At 36.5% G+C, this 12,411-nt stretch overlaps 1 protein-coding gene and 1 long non-coding RNA gene across 2 annotated transcripts in view; one reads left to right on the top strand and one right to left on the bottom strand.

Annotated features, from left to right (window-relative positions):
- The window catches only part of LOC128014662 (uncharacterized), a 109,114-nt gene that overhangs the window by 29,336 nt on the left and 67,367 nt on the right, over nt 1-12,411 (top strand). The gene's annotated exons all lie outside the window — the stretch shown is intronic.
- LOC128014683 (uncharacterized) lies at nt 848-12,003 on the bottom strand. Its single transcript, XR_008183620.1, has 2 exons — nt 10,640-12,003; nt 848-1,247 (listed from the first exon to the last, which is right to left on the bottom strand). It is a non-coding gene; the product is annotated as an uncharacterized LOC128014683 (long non-coding RNA).

The following is a 12,411-nucleotide window of genomic DNA, read 5'->3' as shown; positions in this document are numbered from 1 at the left end:
AAAATGAAAGTAAATCACTCACTGCTCTTGACTGATTTGCCTTGTAGTACAAGAATTTATCCAAAGTCAATCCAAAAATCAGATAGAATTGTTTTACTAGTGGGTGCAGGCCACTAGTTCATTTATGTAAGTGAGTATGGCAAAATAGTGATCTGTGAAATATTATACCCACAAATTCTTAATACTGTAGGCTACCAGTGAAATTGATTAAAAAAATAATAATTAAGGACCTGCCCATGTTTTGCTTAAGTGTTTCTTTCTTTAATTGTTAATGCAACCTTTTCACACCACAGACTGAACCAAATTAAGCATTTCTTGCTTGGTAACTGTTCAACAAAGTATTGATAGTTGTGTAAATATTGTCATACTGACAGCTGTCTGAAGTTTTGGTTGATTCCATTACATATCTTTTTATCAAAGTTATCCGAAATTATCAATATGAATTTGTTCTGAGTTATTGTCATATATTATTACCAGTTTCTAAACTACAGCAAATAAACTGTGATTATGTGAGAAATGTTGAAGGTGTCTGAATACATTTTGGTTTGATTGTGTATTTTATCTTACAGTGAAGACTATGCAGTGCTATTTTAAATTAACATAAACAAACTTAAAAAAATGTAAACATTATGTAAATAGCACAAATAAATAAATAGAATGAACATACAGTACAAATTAAACAATTTTAAACAGTGTGTAACTGCATCATCTATACAAACCATTGTACTTGGACCCCTTATGATCTCCTTGATTTAAAATGCATTGTTTCAGTTATATTGTGTGTCGTTGCCCACAACGTGACGGTGGCAGGACTGTGAAATACATACACGAGAAAAATAGGCATGACTTATTTCACATCCAGCTAGACAACCCTGTCATAGCTGTTATCATAGCCCAGGCTTTTTATTAAAAAAAGAAAACAGCAAGGGAGCATGGAAAAAGACTGTTGCAGGTGTATTTTTTTATGGCATTATTATTTGTATTAATTTTGCAGCGGGGCAACTCAATGTTGGGCACACAAGTACTTTGGCTCTTTTGCTCCATGGCCAAGATGGCCAAGCCAACATCAAAGTTAGTTCACTAACTTTTAATTCTAGTTATGTTGGCTTGGCAACAAGCCAACATACTGTTATGCTATTTAAACTTCTTCTTCTTCTTCTTTTTCTTATTATTATTTTTCTGACAGAAATTCTGAACGCTACTCCTCCTAGGGCTTTAAAGCCACAAGCCCCAAACTCGGCAGAAACCTGCGGGATAGAGGGGTGGTGTGTGCTATATCTTTTCAGACTGATCAGACTTAAGGTTTTTTTTTTTATTAATTTTTAAATGTCAAATACATTACCCATAGACTTACATTAACTGAGAAAAAATGCGCCCCTAGTTGCAATATCCGAGATTAAGGGAGGAGTCGGCCGGGTTTCGTTTCGCTTTTAAACCGGTTAAAAATACCAAGTAAATAATACAATTTCCCTCAAACTGACAAGCTAAACCAACATATATGATTATTACAGGGGTCAGGGCTCATTAATAATTGATTTCTGGGCAGAGAGCAGTCAGAAAGATGAGAGAAGAATCACTGCTGCTGTCTCCACGGAGCTCACAACGAGCGAATTCATTCTTATTTAAGACCTTTTAAAACGGCGATTGCACGCAATTCACACGTTAGAACACACCAAGAGCTAAAATCAGATGTTTCTGAACTGTTTAAAGTAATAACATGATATATTCGCGGCAGCGCAACTGCCCGCGAGCTCGCCATGTATTTCTCTGAACACTTGAAGAGAATCACTGCTGCTGTCTCCACGGAGCTCACAACGAGCGAATTCTTTCTTATTTAAGACCTTTTAAAACGGCGATTGCACGCAATCCACACGTTAGAACACACCAAGAGCTAAAATCAGATGTTTCTGAACTGTTTAAAGTAATAACATGATATATTCGCGGCAGCGCAACTGCCCGCGAGCTCGCCATGTATTTCTCTGAACACTTGAAGAGAATCACTGCTGCTGTCTCCACGGAGCTCACAACGAGCGAATTCTTTTTTATTTAAGACCTTTTAAAACGGCGATTGCACGCAATCCACACGTTAGAGCACACCAAGAGCTAAAATCAGATGTTTCTGAACTGTTTAAAGTAATAACATGATATATTCGCGGCATCGCAACTGCCCGCGAGCTCGCCATGTATTTCTATGAACACTTGAAGAGAATTTTCAGCCTGTCACATTAAAACACTGCAGCGAAACGGCACAAAACAATTAGAAGAATATATTATACACATGAAAATGAGTGTTTATATGTGATTGTGAGATTTTATCTGTCAGGCTGAACCTCACATCAATTGTTATCCATCGTCACAACATGGTAAAGTCATTTATATATATTTTTGAAGAGCTTCTTAAAATAAATATTCCTGCGAATGCACACAATCCACCCATTAGAACACACTAAGAGAAAAATCCAGGGGTTTTTGAGCCGTGTATGTGCGCAAAATGCAATATTTGACATCGCGAAGGGAAAAAAAAGTCACATGACAGCCGTGTTTAGGGCGAGATCAGACAAATAAATAGGCTACACATTTCATTCACACTGACAAGCTAAATCAACATATGTTATTATTACCGGGTCAGATATCTCATTAATAAATTATGTCTCTGACCAAAGAACAGAGAAAAAGACGAGAGAGAAATGAGCACTTCATCAGCATTTTTTAAGAGATTCCAAAAATAATATCACAGCACTAGTCCACCCATTAGAACACAACAAGAGCAGAATTCAGGTGTTTTTGATATGTTTATGTGTGAAAAATGACATATAATTTGACAGCGTGATACAGCTTATGAATACTGGAAGGAAAAAAGTCACGACAGCCTTTTAACTCTGGAGTCGATTAACGCATATACGCGTTTTGAGTCATTTTCTGCTGATAACCCTGACAATTACTTAAATTACATTTTCAGTTTTAATCGTACAGATAAGAGCAATACATCAATCGAATCTGTAAAGGGTCTACTTTTTTTGGATACAAACATAATAACAACAAAACTTTGTGCACTTATAAAATAAAGATAACAAACAAGGTGTGCTGTCTTCAACCTTGTCTGCGCTGATCTTAATACTCAACGAAGAGACATGAGAGATATATCTATAGAAAGCTTGACATGTCTACTTTTAAACTAAACAAGTGCTGCCGAACAAATATTCTGTGATAAAGTACGCGATGTCCTTTTTTCACGTCTCCCTTCTAATGTGTATGGAAGGCCAAGAGGGTCAAATACACGTTAAATACGTGTATTTCACGCGTAGACAACACGTATTTAAAGCGTTAAATACGCGTTGTTTACTCATGAAAAATCAGCGTGTATTTAACGTGTATTTCACGTTTTAAATACAAGTTAAATACACGTGAAATACAAGTGAAGTATGCCTTAAAAATCAGTTTGAACAGGTCAGTGTAATTGGCTGCTGAGGACTTGGGTCAAACCACTTCTGTGTGCTTAGAGGGGTGTACCATTCATAGACAGGCAACCACCATTTAACATGCTATAGATTAGCTTACTCAGCCTTATTATTTAGTCTTTTTTCTTTTCTGTTTTGTATAGCCTATAAAAATAATATATTTAAGTTTCAGTTTTATGAAATATTTATTTTAAATATTAATTAAAATTTTGTGGTGATAGTATAACGTTTATAAAAGTTACAGTATTTTGTAATGAAACAGAACTTTTTGTTTAGCTCTTGACTCACCGAAGTATACTATATATAGTGTCCCTTCTTTAATTTTTCAGTAGTGTGATAACTTAAAATATGTTGTCAGTACTATTAAAATAAGATTAAATTGAATAGTATTTAGGAGATTATGGTTTTTGCATGACTTATTTCGCATTCAGCTAGACAACCCTGTCGTAGCTGTTATCATAGCCTAGGCTTTTTATTAAAAAAGAAAACAGCAAGGGACCATGGAAAAAGACTGAAATAAGGTGTATTTTTTATGGTATTATTATTTTGTATTTTTTTGCTGCGGGGCAACTCAAGAATGTTGGGCACACAAGTACTGTGGCTCTTTTGCCCCATGGCCAAGATGGCCAAGCCAACATCAAAGTTAGTTCACTAACTTTTAATTCTAGTTCTTCTTATTATTTTTCTGACAGAAATTCTGAACGCTTCTCCTCCTAGGGCTTTAAAGCCACAAGCCCCAAACTCGGCAGAAACCTGCGGGATAGAGCGGTGGTGTGTGCTATATCTTTTCAGACTGATCAGACTTAAAGTTTTTTTTTTATTAATTTTTAAATGTCAAAATACATTACCCATAGACTTACATTATCTGAGAAAAATTGCGCCCCTAGTTGCAATAACCGAGATTAAAGGGAGGAGTCGGGTTTCGTTTCACTTTTAAACCGGTTAAAAATACCAAGTAAATAATACAATTTCCCTCAAACTGACAAGCTAAACCAACATATCTGATTATTACAGGGGTCAGGGCTCATTAATAATTTATTTCTGGGCAGAGAGCAGCCAGAAAGACGAGAGAAGAATCACTGCTGCTCAGCTCAGTCTGTCTCCACGGAGCTCACAACGAGCGAATTCATTCTAATTTAAGACCTTTTAAAACGGCGATTGCACGCAATCCACACGTTAGAACACACCAAGAGCTAAATTCAGATGTTTCTGAACTGTTTAAAGTAATAACATGATATATTCGCGGCAGCCAAATGTCCGCGAGCTGGCGATGTATTTCTCTGAACACTTGAAGTCCACAGAGAATTTACAGCCTTTCGCATTAAAACACTGCAGCGAAACGGCACAAAACAATTAGAATAATATATTATATGGTTTTAAAGTAGTTTTGGCCACTGTCACGCTGGTCTTAGCTGGTTTCTAACTGAATCATCATGCTGAACGTCACAGATGAGCTCGCGACTGAACACTTGAAGTACACATTTACAGCCTTTCACATTAAAACACTGCAGCGAAACGGCACAAAACAATTAGAAGAATATATTACACATATGAAAATGAGTGTTTATATGTGCTTGTGAGATTTCTCTGTCAGGCTTAACGTCGCAGCAATTGCTCAGCGTTGCATAACATGGTAAAGCAGGGAGCTACACTGAGACCAAAAGGGTCGCATGCATCACTGATTATTTTTGTACCTACTTATGTGTTATGCTATGATTTAATATGACCATTTATTAAAACAGAAATGTGTATTTTAAGAATACGTTTTATAACGTGCTCCGAGCATTCAACACATCAAGTTGGCTTCAGCCCCGCGCTGCGGGAAACTGAACTGAGCAGCTGATGGCGCGTGTGCACGAGAGAGAGCCGCGCGTATCGCGGACACCCAGCCGGCACATGACCGACCTTCAACGTTGAAATATGGTTGAAATAAGGTCAGTTATGGTTTCAACGTTGAAACAACGTTGATTCAACGTTTAAAGATGAACTGTTGAAAAACTTCCAGCACATGACCAACTTTCAACGTTGAAATATGGTTGAAATAAGGTCAGTTGTTTTAATGAAACAACGTTAAAAATGTTTAATGCTAAATGGTAGAAAAATGTTAACAAGCTTTTAAATTATTTATATTAAATTATTTAAATTAATTATTATTTTAATAGCATTTTAAAATATTTTAGTCATGATACCTATTCTAAAATCTAAAGGTATATGTTAAATATTATCATCATTAACAACAATAAAACTATACATTTGGCTGCTTTATCACACTGAAACAACTCCCATTGGTAGTTTTATTTTATTACTTCTATCATGATTGGTTAATCTGGCTGTCATTCAGGAAACTGGACAATGAATCGGTTCGCGCTTTTCTACATTTAAAAATATGACCATTATTGTCGTCTTTCTGTGAGGGAGGCGGCTAACTGTGAGCTGCTGCTCGTTATAACTGACTGCTCGGTCGGTCCCGAATTATTTCATATTTGCCTGTACATTTTTTATTTATTTTGAGCGAATTTGAGTCGTGACATGTCAATGGAGAACAAAAACTGTGAACACAAGAAGGGTCAGGTGTTCTGCGAGGTCCTGAAAACATCCTGTCAAAATGAGGTAAGAAAATCGCTAACTTTATCTTTATTATCTTTTGAAAATAGTAAAGTATTACCAGAGTTTACAAATGGGTAGTTTAAAGGACATGTAACCTGCAGATAAATAAATACCCGTGTGTCTATTTTTGCATTGCTTTATCACAGATGATCAAGTTAGATGCTCACCTAATGTGTTACTGGTAAGTTTTGTGTTAATGTCTGTCTTTTAGAGATTTTCCCATATTTTCCTGATATGAATCCCATGCATTAGGTGTGTTATATATGTTTGTATTCTTATAATAGTTTCAAAGTGTTTTCTTGCAACATATAAGTGCAAATGTCGGTATTTAAATAATATAATTTTAATGAATTAATGAAAATGAAAAAAAAGGATTGTTTAAAGCCATGGTTCTCAAAGTGTCAGGCCCCCTCTAGTTGTTATGCAGGTGAATCACTAAATTAAACTAATTAATGTTAATATATTTTAACTTAATCTTTGAGTAAGTTTTTTTTTTTTGCACATTTAAGTATGTTACAGTTAAAGTACAGTTCAGTTTTGTAACTTTTTACATTTAAAATTACATTTTAATTTAAACTTTTTTTTTTCCATTTACCTGTGTATGTAAGCACAGTTGTAGTGTTAATGTTCAAACTGTATTTACCATGGTAAAGTGTCTGACAACAATAAATATTCTTATTAGAATAAAACTGCCTCATTTTTTAACTGTAGACCTGTAGCTGAATAGTTTGGCCTACTACGCTGCTGAAATGTAATGTTGGTCATTATGGTGCAACTTAATATTTAATAACAAATATTTTCTGAAGTGGTACTTGGTATAAAAAGTTTGAGAACCAGTGGTTTAAAGAAATGGTATAATATGAAATCCTGCTTTTTAAGAACTTTTCAGTAAACCATTTCTTCTTTCCCCTTGTAGAGTCATCGAGGATCCAGCTTGTTCTTGAAACATTGGTAAGAAATTGTTCTTCTGCTACATTGCACTGTCACTTCTGCTAGAGATGCTTTGACCTTTTGTGATAGGTTTTGATTGTGCTTAGTTTAATAAAAATGTACTGAATTAGATTTGACTTGTTTTACTACACTGTAATGTTAGTGTTCTGATTAAAACAGTGTAACTGGGGGCTCTGAAAACACTGCTTGTGAATAATTTGTTAATATTGTACATTTTCATCTGAATACATTAAATAAGTGTTTAATGAATAGTGTTGTCCACTTTGTTTCCAACCTCACTGTTACTGAACTGTAAAGTGAAAATATTGTGTGATTTATTTTGCATTCAGTTTTCAGTTAAATATATTTCACAATATCAAAGTTATTGTCAAACATTGTGAACATACCTAAACTCACTGGTTAAATCTTATGTGCCCTCCAGAAGTTTGCACTCTGCAAGTGAACGACTCCTTGTGGTGCCATCCCAAAGATAATAATCACTCTCAAGGACCTTTTCCTGGACTGTGTCCAGCTGGTGGAATGACCTCCCAATCTCAATCCGAACTGAGTCTTTACTCATTTTCAAGAAACATCTTAAGACTCGTCTTTTTCACCATCACTTAACCAACTAATGCTAGCACTTTTCCTTCTTTTCTTGTCTTTTATATATATATATATATATATATATATATATATATATGTACTAGACTAACTGAGACTTGTCATAGCACTTGTATCCTGTTGTTGTTCGCTTGTACACCTGACTGCTTCTGTTCTTCTCATTTGTAAGTCGCTTTGGATAAAATCGTCTGTTAAATGATTAAATGTAAATGTTTATACAGGACGGTACAGAAAGTGCACAAGTGGGAGAGAGTGGAGGGGACGGCGTCAGAAAGGACCTAGCGCTGGGACACTTTCAAGGATCACCCGAAGCACAACCACACTGTATACACTAAGGCTGCTGGTTCTAACATTTTAGAGTGCCCTGCGGTAGAAATCTCATTCTGCATTCCCCACGGTAAAGAAGACACAGTCCGGGGGGGTTCCCATTAGAAATCAACTGGTGGAAGGTTCCCTTCTCGAACTGTTCAACACATTTTCACTGCACAAATGTACACAACTCTTGTAATGAGACACATTACTAAAACATGTTTTTGACAGAAACTGTAGGTTTCCACCAAAATAAAAGATCCACTGGTTTCAGTCATAAAGGTACAAGGGTTTGTCTTGTAAGTGCTGCATAAAAATATGCATTTATGTGCCAAATTATTTTACAAAAACCTTTAAATATTATTGTATTTGGATTGTTCTACTACCTGTTTTTAGCATTACCTCCATGCATACTCTGCATAATAAAGTGTGGGATTATTTTCATCTGTTTTATACAGTATGTTTCCAAAATTAAACTGCTGTTTGACAATTTTGAGCATGTGGTAGTTTATTGAAGTTGTTTGTAAAGCCATTGCTGCCAGTCATTAGATTTTTAGCCTTGCATGTACCGTGTTGATCTAAATGCCCACTAGGATCTAGGTGTATTTATACACAGTGCAAGGTACGACGGGGAAACAACGTAGTGTCATCAACGCTGATTAACTTTTCAAAATCAACACCTCATTCAGCTTTCATCCCAGGTCTGCAGCACGACCCTAATTCACCCGTAATGCAGGTAAGACGGTGAAACAGCGTCGCGATTTCAACGGTGAATCCACGTCGTGATTTCAACGTTGATCCAATTTGCAAAATCGAAAGGTTATTCAACGTTGATTCAACGTCGGGATTTTAACGGTGAATCAGCGTCGTGATTTCAACCGTACATCAACGTCACAATTTCAACGGTGAATCAACGTCGTGATTTCAACGTTGATCCATTTTGCAAAATCGAAAGGTTATTCAACGTTGTTTCAACCATGGTACCTGACGTTGTTTCAACGTTGAATCAACGTTGAAATGCCGGCTGGGCAGGGACAGCAACACTGAACAGAGCTGTCGTTCAGGACGTTCACTTCCTCCTGGACCTGAACGAACAAATTCAAATCGCAGTTTAAATAAACAGAAAAAAGAGCGAAAAGCAAAAGAGCTCAATTCAGCAGCGCGGTGTTGTTCAGGGAGCAAGCAGAGACGCGTCTCAAAGTCTTCTTGCTTTTGTACCGACAACAAATACATACAAAATATGTCGAAATACCCGTGTTGGAAAGTGTGTTCGAATAAGTATGTGGTTATGTCTTAAGTGAAAGTAAAGATTTGCAAAAAAAAAAATCGGATGTGTATCATCATAATGGATGCGTTTGTCTCTTAAAGGGACCGCGCCTAATTTACTAGCTCTGCTGTCAGAGTCTTTAATGTATGAAAATGAAAGTAAATCACTCACTGCTCTTGACTGAATTACCTTGTAGTACAAGAATTTATCCAAAGTCAATCCAAAAATAAGATAGAATTGTTTTACTAGTGGGTGCAGGCCACTAGTTCATTTATGTAAGTGAGTATGGCAAAATAGTGATCTGTGAAATATTATACCCACTAATTCTTCATACAGTAGGCTACCAGTGAAATTGATTTAAAAAAATAATAATTAAGGACCTGCCCATGTTTTGCTTAAGTGTTTCTTTCTTTAATTGTTAATGCAACCTTTTCACACCACAGACTGAACCAAATTAAGCATTTCATGCTTGGTAACTGTTCAACAAAGTATTGATAGTTGTGTAAATATTGTCATACTGACAGTCTGAAGTTTTGGTTGATTCCATTACATATCTTTTTATCAAAGTTATCCGAAATTATCAAGATGAATTTGTTCTGAGTTATTGTCATATATTATTACCAGTTTCTAAACTACAGCAAATAAACTGTGATTATGTGAGAAATGTTGAAGGTGTCTGAATACATTTTGGTTTGATTGTGTATTTTATCTTACAGTGAAGACTATGCAGTGCTATTTTACATTAACAAAAACAAACTTAAAAAAGTAAACATTATGTAAATAGCACAAATAAATAAATAGAATGAACATACAGTACAAATTAAACTATTTTAAACAGTGTGTAACTGCATCATCTATACAAACCATTGTGCTTGGACCCCTTATGATCTCCTTGATTTAAAATGCATTGTTTCAGTAATCTTGTGTGTCGTTGCCCACAACGCAACGGTGGCAGGACTGTGAAATACATACACGAGAAAAATAGGCATGACTTATTTCACATCCAGCTAGACAACCCTGTCATAGCTGTTATCATAGCCCAGGCTTTTTATTAAAAAAAGAAAACAGCAAGGGAGCATGGAAAAAGACTGTTGCAGGTGTATTTTTTATGGCATTATTATGTGTATTAATTTTGCAGCGGGGCAACTCAATGTTGGGCACACAAGTACTTTGGCTCTTTTGCTCCATGGCCAAGATGGCCAAGCCAACATCAAAGTTAGTTCACTAACTTTTAATTCTAGTTATGTTGGCTTGGCAACAAGCCAACATACTGTTATGCTATTTAAACTTATTTTTATTTTTATTATGTTGGCTTGGCAACAAGCCAACATACTGTTATGCTATTTAAACTTCTTCTTTTTTTTCTTATTATTATTTTTCTGACAGAAATTCTGAACGCTACTCCTCCTAGGGCTTTAAAGCCACAAGCCCCAAACTCGGCAGACACCTGCGGGATAGAGCGGTGGTGTGTGCTATATCTTTTCAGACTGATCAGACTTAAAGTTTTTTTTTTATTAATTTTTAAATGTCAAAATTCATTACCCATAGACTTACATTGTCTGAGAAAAATTGCGCCCCTACAGTTGCAATGAGATTTAGGGGCGGAGTCGGGTTTCGTTTCACTTTTAAACCGTTAAAAATACAAGTAAATAATACAATTTCCTTCAAACTGACAAGCTAAACCAACATATCTGATTATTACAGGGGTCAGGGCTCATTAATAATTTATTTCTGGGCAGAGAGCAGTCAGAAAGACGAGAGAAGAATCACTGCTGCTCAGCTCAGTCTGTCTCCACGGAGCTCACAACGAGCGAATTCATTCTAATTTAAGACCTTTTAAAACGGCGATTGCACGCAATCCACACGTTAGAACACACCAAGAGCTAAATTCAGATGTTTCTGAACTGTTTAAAGTAATAACATGATATATTCGCGGCAGCCAAATGTCCGCGAGCTGGCGATGTATTTCTCTGAACACTTGAAGTCCACAGAGAATTTACAGCCTTTCGCATTAAAACACTGCAGCGAAACGGCACAAAACAATTAGAATAATATATTATATGGTTTTAAAGTAGTTTTGGCCACTGTCACGCTGGTCTTAGCTGGTTTCTAACTGAATCATCATGCTGAACGTCACAGATGAGCTCGCGACTGAACACTTGAAGTACACATTTACAGCCTTTCACATTAAAACACTGCAGCGAAACGGCACAAAACAATTAGAAGAATATATTACACATATGAAAATGAGTGTTTATATGTGCTTGTGAGATTTCTCTGTCAGGCTTAACGTCGCAGCAATTGCTCAGCGTTGCATAACATGGTAAAGCAGGGAGCTACACTGAGACCAAAAGGGTCGCATGCATCACTGATTATTTTTGTACCTACTTATGTGTTATGCTATGATTTAATATGACCATTTATTAAAACAGAAATGTGTATTTTAAGAATACGTTTTATAACGTGCTCCGAGCATTCAACACATCAAGTTGGCTTCAGCCCCGCGCTGCGGGAAACTGAACTGAGCAGCTGATGGCGCGTGTGCACGAGAGAGAGCCGCGCGTATCGCGGACAGGGACAGCAACACTGAACAGAGCTGTCGTTCAGGACGTTCACTTCCTCCTGGACCTGAACGAACAAATTCAAATCGCAGTTTAAATAAACAGAAAAAAGAGCGAAAAGCAAAAGAGCTCAATTCATCAGCGCGGTGTTGTTCAGGGAGCAAGCAGAGACGCGTCTCAAAGTCTTCTTGCTTTTGTACCGACAACAAATACATACAAAATATGTCGAAATACCCGTGTTGGAAAGTGTGTTCGAATAAGTATGTCGTTATGTCTTAAGTGAAAGTAAAGATTTGCAAAAAAAAAAATCGGATGTGTATCATCATCCCAGCCGGCATTTCAACGTTGATTCAACGTTGAAACAACGTCAGGTACCATGGTTGAATCAACGTTGAAAAACCTTTCGATTTTGCAAATTGGATCAACGTTGAAATCGTGACGTTGATGTACGGTTGAAATCACAACGCTGATTCACTGTTGAACTCCCGACGTTGAATCAACGTTGAAAAACCTTTCGATTTTGCAAATTTGATCAACGTTGAAATCACGACGTGGATTCACCGTTGAAATCGCGACGCTGTTTCACCGTCTTACCTGCATTATGGGTGAATTAGGGTCGTGCTGCAGCCCTGGGATGAAAGCTGAATGAGGTGTTGAT

Source organism: Carassius gibelio, chromosome B25 (genome assembly GCF_023724105.1).
Source record: "Carassius gibelio isolate Cgi1373 ecotype wild population from Czech Republic chromosome B25, carGib1.2-hapl.c, whole genome shotgun sequence".
In the NCBI taxonomy this organism is placed as follows: domain Eukaryota; kingdom Metazoa; phylum Chordata; class Actinopteri; order Cypriniformes; family Cyprinidae; genus Carassius; species Carassius gibelio.
This window is presented reverse-complemented; position numbering and strand designations above follow the sequence as displayed.